The 12850-nt window shown below is 37.1% G+C and overlaps 1 protein-coding gene across 3 annotated transcripts in view; it reads left to right on the forward strand.

The window, feature by feature from the left end:
- LOC126470526 (serine/arginine repetitive matrix protein 2) overlaps nucleotides 1–12850 on the forward strand; it is a 293467-nt gene that overhangs the window by 135692 nt on the left and 144925 nt on the right. The gene's annotated exons all lie outside the window — the stretch shown is intronic.

Genomic DNA, 12850 nt, shown 5'->3' on the forward strand with positions numbered 1-12850 from the left:
TTATGTTCCTAAATGCATGGAATACGAGGTTAACAACAATTATGATAATAATGATAGTGGATTTCGAACTGGCCTTAATATTGAGCAGTCTGTCACTGTCTCAGATTAAGGGGCAGAACAGATGAGGGATCTTCTCGGAAAAGGTTCAGATGCACCTCATCAGCAAGACATGTAATGATTCTGGTGCAAAGTTAGTTTCAGGAAACGTGAAAGACAAAAACCCTGCTCTTACTCTTTGATTACAATACGATGGACCCAGACTCATTGAAAAGAAGAAAGATACTGATGTTCTGTCCCACTATTACATCCCTCCTGTTCATCATGGATTTTTCTTGTCACTAAACCCATCATGTTTGGACAATTGACACATCTGTGACTATTGATGAAATGCTTTCAAGCAACAAGCTGTACAGTTAAGTCTTCTAGTAACTCTGTGTAAGTGTTCTCATATGATTATATATTATTGTTTTGTTGTTAGCATATGTGATTTGGGTAACATAATGGAATCTCCACTACGTTAATGTCTTTATTTTTGTGTGTATTATATGTTATAGTCAATTCTTTTTACGTCTGTGTGTGCTAAAAGCTATCCAGTACAAAATGAATATATGAATAAAATTATTCAGATTTGTGAATCAGTTGCCAACTTTAATCCTCTGTATCTCCAAACTTCCATTTTGCCACTCAGCATTGTGTTTCCCTGAGCAACGCATATGCTTCAAGAAGTTTGTAGGTTATATAAGAACATGTTAATTTCTCATATAAATTTTCCATTGCTTTATACTCTCTATATGTTGCCATGTAATTCAGTTGAGTAATTCACCACTTTACATGCCTGGAATGGTCGTTGTTGTGGTCTTTAGTCCAAAGACTGGTTTGATGCAGCTCTCCATGCTACTCTATCCTGTGCAAGACTCATCATCTCCAAGTAACTACTGGAACCTAAATCCTTCTTAATTTGCTTAGTGTACCCATTTCTTGGTCTTCTTCTACAATTTTTACACTTCCTGCTTCCCTCCAGAACTAAATTGGTGATCCCGTGATGCCTCAGAATGTGTCCTACCAACCGATCCCTTCTTGTAGTCAAGTTGTGCCACAAACTTGTCTTCTCCCCAATCCTATTCAATACCACCTCATTAGTTTGTGATCTACCCATCTAATCGCCAGCATTCTTCTATAGCACCACAATTCAATAGCTTCTGTTCTCTTTTGTCTACACTATTTATCATCCATGTTTCAGTTTCATACATGACTACACTCCATACAAATATTTTCACAAAAGACTTCCTAACACTTAAATCTATACTCACTGTTAACAAATTTCTCTTCTTTGGAAATGTTTTCCTTGCCATAGCCAGTCTGCATTTTATATCCTCTCTACTTTGATGATCATGAGTTATTTTGCTGCCCAAATAGCAAAACTCATTTGCTGCTTTAATTGTCTCATTTCTTAATCTGATCCCTCAGCATCACCTGGTTTAATTTGACTACATTCCATTATCCTTGTTTTGCTTTTGTAGATGTTCATCTTATATCTTCCTTTCAAGACAGTGTCCATTCCATTCAACTGCTCTTCTAAGTCCTTTGCTGTCGCTGACAGAATTACAAAGTTGTCAACAAACCTCAAAGTTTTTTTTCTTCTCCCTGGATTTTAATTCGTATTCCAATTTCTTCGTTGGTTTCCTTTACTGCTTGCTCTCTCAACCACTGCTTCCCTTTCGTGCCCCTCGACTCTTATAACTGCCATCTTGTTTCGCTCCCTGTATCTTACCCCTACCAGGTAACATTGTCAAAAGCTTTCTCTAAGTCTACAAATGCTATAAACATAGGTTTGCCTGTCCATAACCTATCTTCTAAGATAAGTTGTAGGGTCAGTATTGCCTCATTTGTTCCTACATTTCTACAGAATCCAAACTGATCTTCCCCGATGTCAGCTTCTACCAGTTTTTCCATTTGTCTGTAAAGAATTTGTGTTAGTATTTTGCAACCGTGACTTGTTAAACCGATAGTTCAGTAATTTTCACACCTGTCAATACCTGCTTTATTTGGAAATGGCGTTACAGGAATGGTACTAGTGTTAGTCATCTTTAGTGATTATTAATCTGAGAACCAAGAAGTTCTCAAGAACAAATGTTTAACACTGAAATACTGCAACCAAGAACAACGCTTCCTGTTTTCCTTTATGGGTTATTTCATGTTTATAGCAATTGAGACAAGAATGAGAATAGTTGGCAACTGTGTGTAAAAGTTGTAAGTTTTCCTACCACTGTTCCTCACCATGTAAGCTTGAACCACAGCTCTCACTTCTAGTACACAATAGACAATTTCATTGAAAAATGTATTTAAAAAAATAATACCACATTTTGTATATTTCAGATATGTATGAACACAATCTCCATAGTTTCATTATGAATGGTTCTGTTAATTTTCAAAAATGTCCATGAAAATCACAAAATAATTAAATATTTTGATATGTTCTGACGCGATGCTGAAATTGTTCAATTTTCAGTGTAATTCTAATAGTAAAGTTGTTAAAAACTTCAGTTATGCAAGCAGTAGTAGCCATTGGTAATTACTATATTGATGAATTGTGAACACTGGTTGAGTCTCAACCCTAACCCAAGGCTTAACAACTCACTAATTTTGAATGTGGGCACTCACGCCTGATCATGCTCTTGCTTGCACGCAGAGCAATCGCAGAATGAGGGAAACACATGCGGATAATATGGTTGCAGCAACATATTGATGCACTGAGTCTGAAATAGAGGAAGGTCTTTTTTTCCAGTGGTGCCGTACAATAGCGGCAATGGCAACTTGGCAGTGTGTAACACCAACAGTGTCCTTGTTCTCCAATCTACAGCAGGAGGAATTGTATCATTTTACACAACAAGTGGGTTCTCAAAATATTTAGTGTACTGTCAAACGTTGTGATTTCAGACGGTTTTATCGTTATTTTGATTATAACTTTCATGTATATTGTTAGATTAAATTGATTGTTATGGAAGTGGTAGGGTCTATGTGTAACGAATAAAATATCCCAGAACCAGAAAGTGTATGTATGGGTATATTTATCTGAGGCAGTTAAATAAAGTGTCCGAAGTCACCCCATGGATTGGGGTGATTTCGGACACGTGTGTTAATTAAATCTGTGTCCGATGTTACAGTACGTAGAGGGCGAATGCGGACAGTTACAGCCTCTTTTTTTTAAATTCTACATGCTTTTTATTTGATTTTGATGACATTTTACACATTTTAAGGTAGCTCTTTGTTACGAATAAGTAATATGGAATGATATAATGAATTTTATATATTACAGATAAGTTTTTATTTTGCAGGAATTTAAATAAATTTTTTTATAGTTCTTAATGGAAATATTATAAACAGACAGAAACAAACAAAGTAATTTAACTAAAAGGTCAAAATAATTTTTCTCACTCATCATTCTAAATTAAGTTGCAAACACTTTAAATAAATGATTGTCTTCGAGTCTAAAGCACATCTTCTCGAAAAATGAACATTCCTCTCTTCTCAACTGGTGTGGGACGTATTCTCGAAATTTGCAATTTTTGTATTGTGTCTTCATCGGGGACATTAGGAAACACAAATATGTTTTTACTGTTCTCGTGTGGGCGCAAGAATTTCACACTTACTTCCAGAGCACCAACATTTGTGGCCACTCCAACATACTGCCTTGTTTGCTCCTTGTTTCCACACTTATATTTGTACTTTGCAACAAGAAAAGCCTCTTCTTTCAGCAGTAAAATTTCATTGGATGATGTGTGGTTTTCACTTTCACTACTGCTAGAAACTTGTTTCAGCACTGTTTTCGTTTCCTTGAAAATCTAGGCCAGTGATTGATTTTCCAGGTTGAACGTCTAGTTTGTGGCGGCGGTGGGAGCTACCAAGCTTATTTGGAGGAAAATCAATTTCTTTGAGCATTTCTTCAAAAGTGAAAGACCATGTGTCTGCTTTGCTTTGCTGGCTCTCCTCATTATCAGGCAATTTTCGTAAGACATGATCTGGATCAAAAGGAATTAAGCCCGTGGCACGAAATCCACCCTTTATGTTTTCCTTGGAGTTTGCTGAAATCTTAGTCAGTGTCTGCTTCAGAAGAGATGGGAAGGCATCCTTGGAAATGGTCCCACGAGTTTGTTTCTTCCAATCAGTTAATACAGCTCACACGCTGCTTTCATTGGTCTGAAGAAGCTTACATCGGGTGGTTGGAGGAGGTGCGTGCTATTGGAGGGAAGGAGAATGAATGAATTATTGTTCTGCTCACAGTCTTCAATAACACGTAAAGACACGTGACTGGATAAGTTGTCTCCAATCATGACTGTTGGCCCATTTTGCCTCTTCAAATAGGGCAAAGCGATTGTAAAGAACCAGTCTTCAAATACTGGCAGGTCAAACCATCCACTTTTGTTTCTATTGAAACGAGTTCCTTGTGGTCTACGTTCTTGCTACGTGTCCCACAAATGCTCTGATTTGTAAAGGACGTACGGAGGAAGCAGTTCACCATCGGCACTAGCTGCCATCATTATTGAGACACTAGATTTTGATCAGTCCATCACTTTTTCAGCATGCTTACTCCCTCATTTCGTAATTATCTGCTGCTTGCCTGGATCATCTGACATGTTGGTTGCATCATAGTTGATCATGTTGGTAGGTGTGAGATTTTCCAGCCTTGCCTTGATATTGGAGAAAAACATCTTAACAGTCTCATGTCCACTTCTGTACGAGCTCATTTAATATTTTCGCTTAAGCAAATGGAAAGATCTTCTGACTGTCTTCACCTGGCAAATTATTACAAAATTTCTTCTCTTTTCGGCCAGATTATCAAGGTAGCCTTTAACTAAATATCTAATATCCAATTTAGTGAAGGGAAATCTCCAATGTGCAGCCCCCAAGATACCTTGCTTCAGCATTTCTGCACTTTATTTTGTAGGGTTGATTTAGGTATACCATACAAATCACACGCTTTTCTGTACAATAATTTACCACTCTGAATATCACGAACAGCTTTATCTAAAAGTTCCAGGTCATAATTACACCATACTGTATCGCCTCTCCTGCTCTTATACGTTCTTGACATTGTCCAAAATCACCCCACACAGTACACAGTTTCACAAAATCTGTTGTTGTTTTATAACCTTGCACGAGAAACTCGACAAACTTGTACAGAAATTGTCTTAATGCAGTTAGCTACTGAGCGCACCGACAATTATGTTTACAATAACTTCCCGCTTGGTGCAGTAATAGAAAGTTTCCACTTCACGATAATGCACGGATTTTTAACATTGAGACTGCTCGTCAATTATTCACCTAGGGAAACAATTGATGCAAAATAAAGGTTGTGGAAAGCTAAAAATGTAATCTTGGGCTTAAAATAACTGGTGTACGGACGTTAAAATAAGTAACTCTTTGTTTCTATGCGGTGGCAAAGAGCAAATAAGCCATACTGTCCGAATTTGCCCCGGTGTCCGAAATCACCCCGTTTGACGGTATTGTAAAACACTGAATACTTTCAGGAAGTTCAGTTTACAAAGGCATTACATATCATCGTGTCAAAGAATATGGAAACAGAAAATTTGATGGACCTGACCATGTATAAGAGGTTTTATTAAAACTTAATCCTTACAGACCTGAATTTTTTCTGGAGGAAGGAAAATTTTTATTCATGTGGTAATGCTATTAGGTGAATTTTTAAAATAATTTTAGATGCAAGTTTTATACAAAACATACTTCGTACACTTGGTGTCATTTTGTGGACTAAACTAACTAATTGCGAAATATTATCTATTGTAATAAATAATAAATTGATCATTCAATGACTACCATGCAAATTAACAATAACAATATTAAATTATACAGTGGAATATAGTGAATCAACCATATCTGTGTATTCTAGTGGTCATGAGCTGCTACAAGCTGCTGTGCACTGCTACATTGACTTGCTGGTATTTTTATAGTGATGCCTGACAGTTGGCAGCACTAGTGCCTGATGAAAATTTTGAATATTCACAAATGTGTACATTGGATTTCCATTGGGAAAAAATACTTGTTTGCAGCTAAGAGACAGTAAAAGGTAATATACACGATTGTAGCCAGAGGGTCTGAAAGAGTGAAAAGGAAGCTCTCCAAAGAGAGAAGAATTGAGTGAGTGTGCCATTCAGATGAACTAAGAGATTGCACTAATCTCAGCTAAGCCCTTGCACCCTTTCAAGGATGGTGATTTAATGAAGAATACTTGGTAGTTGCATCTGAGTGTTCATGTCCACATCAGGTAGAAAAATTTTGTGTGGTGCTGTTATCAAACATGACAATCATGTGTACCACATAGGTTATATCAGACACATTGAGGCAGCTTGCTAACTCTTTGTAAAGAGGGTGTTGCTTATTCTTTAGCTCTCTACACTTTCATGGATAGTGCAGCTGAATGTGGCATTCTTAGCATCATTGAAGAAAATCTAGAAAATATAAGTTTGTCATGGAACTTAGTTTGTGTGCCTACAGACAGAGTGCCAGTCATGTTGGGAGAAAAAAATCAGGATTCGTAGTGGATTCAAGTGAGAAAATGAAAGTTTCCCGTATTCAATTTGGGCTGATCAGCAGCTTAAAGCAATTTATCTGTATATCAGTGAGGAATATAAAGCCAGTCTAGATTTCCATCTGGATCGATTTCCTTGTTTATACATGTGTACATGGAGTCTACCCACCTTATTCTCTGCGATGATGGGTAGGGCACAGTATAAACTACTCATAAGCTTCCGCTCACTGTCTGCACGCAGAGCACATTTGCTGTGAAGCCCTGCCCTAACCAAATTATCAGGACAGTCATGCCTTTGTTGAGTGGATCATCTGCAGTTTGTCGTAAAACATTGATTCACTGGAGTCCACTGCACAGGATATAATTTGTAATAATAATAATAACACAGCCACACATCGATCAAGACGCGTCCAACACATGGCTAAGAAAAGGCAATATATACAGTGAGACGGAAGGATTCATGATTGCAATACAGGATCAAAAAATAAACACCAGATATTACAGTAAGCATATTATTGAAGATCCCAATACCACAACAGATAAATGCAGACTTTGCAAACAACCAATAGAAACAGTAGATCACATCACAAGCGGGTGTACAATACTAGCAAATACAGAATACCCCAGAAGACATGACAATGTAGCAAAAATAATACATCAACAGCTTGCCTTACAACATAAACTTATAAAACAACATGTTCCCACATACAAGTATGCACCACAAAATGTACTGGAGAATGATGAATACAAATTATACTGGAACAGAACCATTATAACAGATAAAACACCACCACATAACAAACCTGACATCATACTCACCTATAAAAAGAAGAAATTAACGCAACTAATCGAAATATCCATACCCAATACAACAAATACACAAAAGAAAACAGGAGAAAAAATTGAAAAATACATCCAACTGGCTGAGGAAGTCAAGGACATGTGACATCAGGATAAAGTTGACATTATACCAATTATACTATCAACTACAGGAATCATACCACACAATATCCACCAGTACATCAATGCAATACAGCTACATCCAAACTTATATATACAACTACGGAAATCTGTAATTATTGATACATGTTCAATTTCCCGAAGGTTCCTAAATGCAATATAACATATACTGTACAGTTAAAAGGAAGTCACGCTTGATCAAGGTCCGCGTCACTTTTCATTTTTGACCAGACAGAACGTGTGAGTAAAGAAAGAAATAATAATAATAATAATAATAATAATAACTCCACGTTCTTAAGTTCAAGAATAACTATTTAAAACAAGCTGCATTTAAATTCAGTTTGTGTATCATTAAAGGTAATGAATATTCCAAATTTTTTCGATTTTGATCTCAGTCATTGCAACTGTGAAATCTTTTAGCATTTTTCATACATAAACAAAGTTTACTGGTGTAGCTTCAGAGCAAAAGCCACTTCTGCAGGTTGCAAGAAAAGAACGGCATTTTTAAAGCAATAATTCTTGCTATGCTGTTACTGCCTGATATAAAGGCAGACTTTTTTTATATTTTAAAGATTTTTTAAAAAATGGGCACTGTTAAATGGTTAAAATATTTTATGTAATATGTTAAAATGAATTATATGAAAATGAAACACATAAAGAAGAGAGACCAGAGAGTTGCACTAGTAAGAAAAAAATTAGAACAAGAATGTGTACAGCCTTGTGTTAGCATTAATTTATGCAGATGAGATTTACTGAAAGTGGTAAGAAAGTTGATTTAAGGCTGTGAAGAAACTGTGCAGTGATAGCAAATACATCTTGAAGTATTAGTAAATGAAATAAAAAGGATGTAATGAATGATAAACAAATTATATCTTGAGGGTGCAACTTCCAAAGTGGTGTACTCTAAATTAAATGAGAGAATAATGTTGACATAAATAGTTTCTATTTACTATAACTTAAGGAATGTTGAGAGCTGATGATTGTTCTAATGTGGGAAAAGTGAGGTGGTGGGAGTGGGGTGAGAGGATAAATGTCGTGTTAGTATTGTCACTTAGTTGAGTATTGAGGATTATCTTGAGAGACATTCTATCTTTCAGAGGGAGAACAGAAACAGGGAAGGGGGAGAATGATAGCTCACAGTCTAACTGTTTGAAACTTTTGGGAAATATGTCAGTCATTGTGGAATAGAAATGGAGTAAGATTATGATTTTATAATATGCACCAAAATTTTGCAGTATGTTGACAGGCTGAGCTTTCTGCCAACCACCTTTCCCTCCTGGAGTTTCCATTGTTTGAGCGTTTTGTCAATAAGAGGTCTTGGAGTTTGTAATATACAGCAAATTGTTGACAGTCTTTTGAAAAGTGTGAGAAGCTATTTTCTCTTCATACAAAGTGTATGAAAAACCATGTTCTTTTTAGTATTACAGTTCTTTATACATTTAAATAATTTGCTTTTTCTTACATAGGGAAATGTAAAGAAATTATTTTTCTTATCCCGATAGTTGCTTCTTGAAACAGTAAATAGCTCTAGAGCAGGGGTGGCCAGCCTTTTTGGCAGGTAGGCTAAATTTTTGAGAGGAGATTTACCTGCTTGTTGCATTACCAGTTTTTGTTTTGTGAACATAAACGAGCAATAAATACGCTATGTGATCAAAAGTATCCAGACACCTGGCTGAAAATGACTTAAAAGTTCATGGCGCCCTCCATCAGTAATGCTAGAATTCAGTATGCTGTTGGCTCACCTTTAGCCTTGATGAAACCTTCCACTCTCGCAGGCATACATTCAATCACGTGCTGGAAGGTTTCTTGGGGGATGGCAGCCCATTCTTCACGGAGTGCTGCACTGAGGAGAGGTATCGATGTCAGTTGGTGAGGCCTGGTATGAAGTCGGTGTTCCAAACCATGCCAAAGGTGTTCTGTAGGATTCAGGTCAGGATTCTGTAAAGGCCAGTCCATTACAGGGATGTTATTGTCATGTAACCACTCCGCCACAAGCCGTGCATTATGAACAGGTGCTTGAACATGTTGAAAGATGCAATTGCCATCTCCAAATTGCTCTTCAACAGTGGTAAGCAAGAAGGTGCTTAAAACATCGATGTAGGCCTGTGCTAAGATAGTGCCACGCTAAACAACAATGGTTGCAAGCCCCCTCCATGAAAAACATGACCATATCATAACACCAACGCCTCCGAATTTTACTGTTGGCACTACACACGCTGGCAGATGAAGTTCACTGGGCATTCGCCAAACCCACACCCTGCCATCAGATCGCCACATTGTGTACCATGATTTGTCACTCCACACCACGTTTTTCTACTGTCCAATCGTCCAATGTTTATGCTCCTTACACCAAGTGCGTCATCGCTTGGCATTTACTGGCGTGATGTGTGGCTTACAAGCATCCGCTCGACCATGAAATCAAAGTTTTCTCACCTCCCGCCCAACTGTCATAGTAATTACTGTGTATCCTGATGCAGTTTGGAATTCCTGTGTGATGGTCTGGATAGATGTCTGCCTATTGCACATTACGACCCTTTTCAACTGTCGGCAGTCTCTGTCAGTCAACAGACGAGGTCAGCCTGTACACTTTTGTGCTTTACGTGTCCCTTCATGTTTCCACTTCATTATCACATCAGAAACAGTGGAGCTGGGCATGTTTAGGAGTGTGGAAATCTTGTGTACAGATGTATGACACAAGTGACACCCAATCACCTTACCTTGTTCGAAGTCCATGAATTCCACGGAGCACCCCATTCTGCTCTCTCACTATGTCTAATGACTACTAAGGTCGCTGATATGGAGTGCCTGGCAGTTGGTTGCAGCACAATGCACCTAATATGAAAAACATCTGTGCACCACGTAAGTGTTTCCAACTAATGAAATAAATTTTTAAATTATGTCTGTAAAATGCTGGATATTTCTTCTTATCCAAATATGTCTTATGGAACTCTTTCAAACCAACCTAATTAAATTTCTCTTTTAACTGTGAATCACAGAGCATTTTGCAGCATTCCATTTGTAAATGTCCCAGTAGTGAATTCATTTCCATGGAGAACAGCATAGCAAATACGGAGAAAAGCAGACAATTATTCTTAAAAGCTTGAAATCAGTTTTCAAAATCGTATTTCAAGTCAGATATCCAAGAAGCATATTTAATCACTGCCACACGTGTGATGGCCAATTGCTTTGACAGTGTAGGAAAATGTGTTTTGTTCGTAACTGTTGTTCACAAAGCCCAAGTTTCATTTTGAATGCAGGAATGAGGTCATGCATGACATTAATGAACTGATCTTTTCCTGGGAGTCGAGTACTTATATCATTTAGGTGGCTAGTTACCTTGACCAAGAACACAAAGTTGGAAAGCCATTCTTTGTCCTAAAACTCTGGGAGTCTCTTTGACTTGCTTTCAAAGAATGTTTGTATTTCTTGCTTCAGATGACACACTCTTTTCAACATTTTCGCATGGGTTAGTCACCTGACTTCTGTATAATACAAAATGTTGTCATGCTCAGAATCCAAGGATTTCAAAAATTCTTGGAAATGATAGCGATTCAATCCTTTCGACTTAATAAAGTTCACTGTTTTGGCAACTACCTTCATGACAAGGTCCATTTTGAGGTACTTGGCAGATAAATTCTCTTGATGGATAATCCAATGAAAGTTTATCATCGGTGTATTGCCAACTTTGCAGGCCTTGTTTTCAATCAGCTGAACTAGACCTTCATGTTTCCCAGCCATAGCTGGAGCGCCATCAGTTGTTAGCCCCGATAGATTGTTAAGTTTTAATGAAAAGCGACTTAATAACAATATAACTTCTTCCAACAATAACTTTGTGGTATCCTTAAGTGGATACAATGCCGCTAATTCTTCTGTTTTATTAAAATGGGCATCAACGTCTCTGATATAAATTGCCACTTCGGTGGTACCCGCAATGTCTGTGCATTCATCCAAAGCTAGAGAATAAAATATAAACTCAGATGCACGATTTTTAAAATTATCTCCAATTTGTCTTCCAGTGCCATCCATACGTCTAGTAATAGTTTCATGAGACAGGCCTATTTTTGAGAAATCCTTTTTCTTTTCTGGACACACAGTTTCAATGATGGTATCTATCATTCTTTAACCATTTCACCATCTGAATGTGACTTTGATTTTTTGCCGGTATCGTAGCTACTGCATAACACGCTTTCACATAGCATGTTGGCTCTGAATTTGCCCTGTAAATATCTGCTCGTAAGCAGAAAGTTTTCTTTTTTTAAGTCATTTACGTGGTCTTGTTCAAATTGTGCCTTGTACTTATCAAACATAGCTGCATGTTTCATTTCGTAATGGTGCTTGATGTTATATTCTTTTGGAATTGAGGCTGATTCATTGCATGTCAGACATATGGGTTTTGTTTTATGTTCCACAAAAAAAATGTAGTTAACTGTCCACTCATCTTGAAAAGTTCTCAACTCCTCTGTAACTTTCCTCTTCTCAGGTCCTATTTGTTTACTAGTTGACACCAACCAAGTTTACATCTTGAACTGAACAGACTTTTTTTCCTGTAAGTCAGAAACTGACAAAAGATACCACATGGTAATCGGAGTTGATGTTATATTCTTTTGGAACTGAGACTGATTCATTGCATGTCATACATATGGGTTTTGTTTTATGTTCCACAAAAAAAGTGTCCATTCGTCTTGAAAAGTTCTTAACTGATGTTCAGAATCATATGCCAGTTACCAGAGGTGCTTCGATGCAACTCTAAAAAATTCCCTATAAAATCTACTTTAAAAGTCCCCAAAGTTGTTTAACTCCGTAAAGAAAGTTGACTGTTTGATAGGCCATGTGGGCCTGTGCTAAGATGCCCAACTGTCACGAGTGGTCTTCGATTCCCAGTAGTGGTAAATTTTTAAACAAAGGTTCATGTTCCACTGGCATGACCGTGATGCGTAGGGTACGTGTAGATGGAAAAAATTAATTTGAAATGTTTTTCTTTTTTTCAGCTCTCTTCTTCTATGCAAAGGATCGTTGATTAGGGATTTATACCTACAATGGAAACTGGATTTTTCTGTGTGATATGTAATTAGAAATAAAAAGACCTGTATTTTTCATAAAAATGACAATTAAATATGTGCTAATTAGCATATATTTATGTTATATAGTTATTCGAACTGAACGGAAAGAAACTGAAAAAGTAATGACTGAAACTAGACTCAAACTAGCAATCGAAGAATTACGTCTCGAGCGCTGCTTTTTTCCCCCAAACTTTGTGTATTTCACACTTCACAAGAGTGTTTTTAGAGCATGTGACTATGTTAAAAAATATATATCAACTATGCACGTATGTTTAAAAATACA

This window comes from Schistocerca serialis, chromosome 3 (genome assembly GCF_023864345.2).
Source record: "Schistocerca serialis cubense isolate TAMUIC-IGC-003099 chromosome 3, iqSchSeri2.2, whole genome shotgun sequence".
Classification (NCBI taxonomy): Eukaryota; Metazoa; Arthropoda; class Insecta; order Orthoptera; family Acrididae; genus Schistocerca; species Schistocerca serialis.